Source organism: Ictidomys tridecemlineatus, chromosome 1 (genome assembly GCF_052094955.1).
Source record: "Ictidomys tridecemlineatus isolate mIctTri1 chromosome 1, mIctTri1.hap1, whole genome shotgun sequence".
Classification (NCBI taxonomy): Eukaryota; Metazoa; Chordata; class Mammalia; order Rodentia; family Sciuridae; genus Ictidomys; species Ictidomys tridecemlineatus.
Genome location: NC_135477.1, coordinates 68734315 through 68738994, shown reverse-complemented (window position 1 = coordinate 68738994; position 4680 = coordinate 68734315). Strand labels below are relative to the sequence as shown.

At 49.6% G+C, this 4680-nt stretch overlaps 1 pseudogene; it reads right to left on the bottom strand.

The window, feature by feature from the left end:
* Positions 1 to 1179: 1179 nt before the first annotated feature.
* On the bottom strand, positions 1180 to 3477 carry LOC144366279 (RNA exonuclease 5 pseudogene; annotated as a pseudogene).
* Between the last annotated feature and the right edge of the window lie 1203 nt (positions 3478 to 4680).

Sequence of the window (4680 nt, the reverse complement as noted above, 5' to 3'; positions counted from 1 at the left end):
TCCCTCCTGGCCTGCGGGAGAGATTGGGAGAGCACGCCCCGACCATGAGGAACCAAGAAAGGAAGGGCCAACTGACCCCCCCCTCCCTAATCCAGCCCTCCCCCATCGGAGGACAATCAGACAAGCCAGGGAGACCAGTCAAAGCAGGATCTCAGTTTATTGAGAAAACACACAGAGCTAATACAAGGCACAGGAGCCAATCAGGATAAAGGTCGGCAGGGTGGGGAGAGTTCACGTGTACACCCATCTCACAGGCCATAATGGGAGACCCCGAGCTGTCCAGAGGGCGGAAGGGTTCTGAGCCTATCCTAGAGATCATCTGGTTTTTCCTCCCAGCCCAGGCAACACCTTCTGGCTGATCCCCAGGCGCTTTCTTAGCCACAGGTGGCCCCAGGACCCACCCAGAAGCAGGCAGCAAGTTCAGTTTTTCCTCCTTTCTGATGCAACATGCCCCACGTGTTACATCGTGCCCTGCCTCTGTGTTTCCTTTTTCTTGCCATCATTGTCAGAAATTCAGGGAAGTCAATTTTGCCATTACCACATCAGCTACTCCCTTCATCCTGTCCTGTAACTCGGACTTCTGTGGGATTCCACCCAAGAGACCATCTCATTACACTTCCCAATTCCTTTGTGTTAGTATACTATAGTTCCATCCCCGTTCCTGTCAAATAGTGGGAAAGCTTCTTTGAATTCTGCAATCTGCCCTTCAGCTAGATGGTCAGCCACGCTGCAAGGCTTACCAGTTTCCGAGACTCAACCACATAACCACTGGGCTCATTCGCTCCACTCAGATCCCATCCCACTTTTAAAATAATGTCACATAGCACGAATAGGATGTTAAACGTCCGAAGATATCAAACACGTTTACATTTATTTTGGTTTAATTGTATAAGTCTTATTTATTTTGTTTCCATTTTACATTTTTTTTTTTTTTACATTTTACATTCCCGCTCCCCCACCCACCCTGTCTTAAGATGAGGAAAGGCTTGAATTCTAGGCATTTATTGAAAACTTGCGCATGCCATGTAAGTGGATTAGACCCGTTAGCCGGCACACCAACGTCCCACACAAAGCCGTCCACTGAACCAAGAGGCCCGGCAGTCTTTGCAGAAGCTGCAGCCTGACCGTCTTCTCCACCATCGCCCAGGAAGCATGAGAAAAGGCAAGTGGCGAGCCGACTCACAAACCCATGCTTGGGCCGGTGCTTTCCTCTTCTTCATCTTTTATTCCCATGAGTCCCAGGCCAGAGAGGGATCCATGAGGGCTAGTGGTTCCTGGCAGGAGGATGACGCAAAGGGTACCCGGGCTCAGGCTTTGGTAGAGCCTTCCAATCTTGCGGCTCCAACGCCAGGCTGCACTCTTTGCCTTTTCCGCATGTAAATTCTGCAAGGTCTCCCGCTCCGAGGGAGGAGGTCTCACTCGCAGACCTGCGGGCCTTCTTGATTCAGGTGGTGAGCTCCTAAGCCACGCGTGCAGGTGCCTGGGGGTTAGGGCCTGCCTGCCTTTCAGCTTCCAGTCCTTGCCTGTGAGGACATGGAGGGCCCTCTGGGCATTGCCAAAAGTTTTGAACTTCAGGAAACAGTATTTTTCCTGTCTCCTGCTTTGAGCATCTGGTGGCACGATCACAGCTTCCAGGCCACCAAAGAGCCTTGGTAGTTCCTGAACATGTCCTAAGAAATCTTTACCTACTCCAGACAGATAAATGGTTTCTCGGTTCTCAGGATCTCCTTCCAGCTCCTTAACCAGTGTGTCACCATCGAGAGTGAGTTCTGTCACTGGTCTCTGTACCTTTATGTATACACCTTCCACGGGAACGCCATTCAGGCACTCGATGGCCAGCTGGGCAGCTTCCAGGACTTCATACTCTATGGAGAGATGAGGCTGATGCGTTTCCAGAACGGCAGTCATTGTACGAACTGGGCCAAAGCTCCTAAACAGCCTCTTCAGAGCACTTAGGTTCCAATCTTTGCTCAGTGGCCCAGCATACACAGTGGACATCTCTGTCCACTTGATCCTCATCCTTTGGTTCACTTCCTCAGTGAGGAGAGGTGAAAAAGGCTCCAAAGAGAACCGAATAATGCTGAAGGGGTACAGGCGCACTTGCCTTCTGGCCTGCTCAAAGACCTCTCTGTTGGAAAGGCACTTAATAGTCTCACAATCTTCAGGAGACGGGAGTTCAATATCGTCTGTCTCTTGGGATACAAAAAGGAGCTTGTGACGCCCCGGATCGAAAGATCCTAAAGCACCTCTGTAGGTGTAGTGGACCTTTTCTCTGACATTTCTTGGGTCTTGGGCTCTCCACAGCGCCTCCAGATTGAGTTCTGCAATCTTCTTTGGGCCATACCGGAGAAAATATTGAGCCAGTTCAAGGGTCGCGGCAGCGTCCTCTGTGGGGTCATGACCGTCCCTCTCCGAACGTTGAATGTCCTTCCCCAATACAGCTTTGGCCAAGAACTTGAGCTTGAATCTTCTGCCCCGCTCTCTGGCATAAAGCAACGAGGTGTCGATGACATGTGGGTGGATCATGTTCAGTGCCCGGAGATCCACGTCTAGGGAATGGCCTACCAAGACCGCATCAGGAGGAAGCAGTGCTTTTAACCGCCTCTGAACGTCTTTCAGTTTCGTCGTCACCGGCTTAAGCATCTCCTCCGTGATCCCCGAATAGCAGGTGGCGTAGTCCACAATCTCCTCATCGGGCTTCACCAACTCATCCAGGAGACACGAGCCTCCTTCGGCCACCAGTGAGATGCGGGTTAGTTCTCTCCCCTTGGACGTGATGCACATTTCTCCGTCCAGCCCGAAGAGAGGGCTGTTCTCTGTGACAGACCCATCACATCTGGTCGTTACAAAGTTCTCACAGTCGGGAGAACCTTGTAAGGGAAAGTCAAAGGTCCTCATTTCCTCCTCTGTCAGAAGGCATCGCAGCAAGCCCACCTTCTGAGAGCCATACTTTTGAATGACCGGGTCCTTCTGCAGGTCGACCTTGGGTTTTGGACCGGCAGATGGTACAGATCCTCCCGTGGTCTTGGGTAGATATCCAGCCCTTTGATTTGGTAGCCCCATAACATCAGCTAGAAAAGTCGGTGATGGAGGAGGCAAGCGGAATTTGTGCCTGAAGGCTTTTCGAAGAAATCCAAACTCCGAATAGAACCTGTAGAAGTGGAGTTGACTCATCCCCTGAAGGATGACAACCACTGTTCTGCTCAGTCGCTTTCCGTACAGAAGCTGGCACCACCTGGGTCTCTCAATGACGGGCGCAGCCAGAACTGCATACTTGAGCAGCTCACATAGCTGTTCGTGGGTTATTTCACAGTTTTCGGCCATTACGATGCCAGAAAACCGGGCTCTCTTGGTCTCGGGCTGCCTGTCCACGAGATCCCAACGCGGTATCCTGGCCTCGGGCTTCCCCATGAGCCAGTCGGGGACCCGTCTCCTCTGGCTGTTCAGCCTCCCGGTCTTCTCCTTCTCTGGCTCCATGATTTTGTACTCCGGTCCTTGTGGTGGAACGCTGTCCTTGGTCTAGAAAGCTGTCCCTGGCGTAGAAAGCTGTCCTTGCCTTGATGCCAATCCAGCGAGAGAGAAAAAACGTTCTTGAGAAGGAGAAAGGATGGTTTATTGCTTGGCCAGCGAAGGAGAAACGATGGTTCTCACCTCAGCAGGAGTAGGGGGTTTTTATAGAGGTGATTCAGAGAAAGTGAGATCAGGGAGGAGAGATCAGGAAGGAAAAGATTAGGGAAAAGAAGAACCCAGAGGAGGAGACCAGGGAGGGGGAAGAGAACAGGGAGGAGAAGTTTAGGGAAGAGAAAAACAGAAGATCAGGGAGGAGAAGGGTAGGGGAAAGAAAACCAGGAGGAGAAGGTTAGGGCAAACAAGATCAGGGAGGAGAAGGTGGGGGAAAAGAGAAACAAACATGTCAGTTTCAAAGCCACAAGGGATGTAGACAAAGCATCCAGTGAACCCCTGTTGCAACTTCAGTAAAATCTTCCCTTTGTATTCCAGCTTATTGCCTCTGGGGGACCTTTACAGTGGATTACCTTCCAGTAGTTCCATGGTTTCTTTACCCAGATTCCTTAAGTTCCAGGGGACAGGACCGTGCCCTGTGTTTCCTATTTTCTCAGAATTGTGCTGTATACATAGCAAAGACTTGAAAAAGGAAAAAAAAAAGTGTAAAGACAAATATAACTAATGGTCTTCAGTGTTTCTGTACTCCTACAATCGTGAGTTCCCCAACGTTACTGTGAAATACAGGGAGCAGATAAAATTAACCTAAGTTTGCTAATATGGGCTTGAGGCCTCTGTAGGTAAAATGACTACTAAAATAAAAAAGAGGATGACAGCCCAGCGGCTCTGGAGGCTGAGACAGGAGGATCATGAGTTCAAAGCCTGCCTCAGCAACTTAGAGAGGCACTAAGCAACTCTGTGAGACCCTGTCTCAAAATAAAATATATATATATAAAATACAAAATATGGCTGGGGATGTGACTTAGTGGTTGAGTGCCCCTGTGTTCAATTCCCTGTACCAAAAAAAAAAAAAAAAAAAAAAAAAAAAAACAGAAAAAAAGGATTACTGTACAAGAACCCAGGTCTTTCCTTTCAAAGTCTATTTTAGTTTCTCTTTCATCAGAACACATTAAGGGGTACTTTGCCATTTGCCCCGTAGGGTGAATGGGTTCATTGATC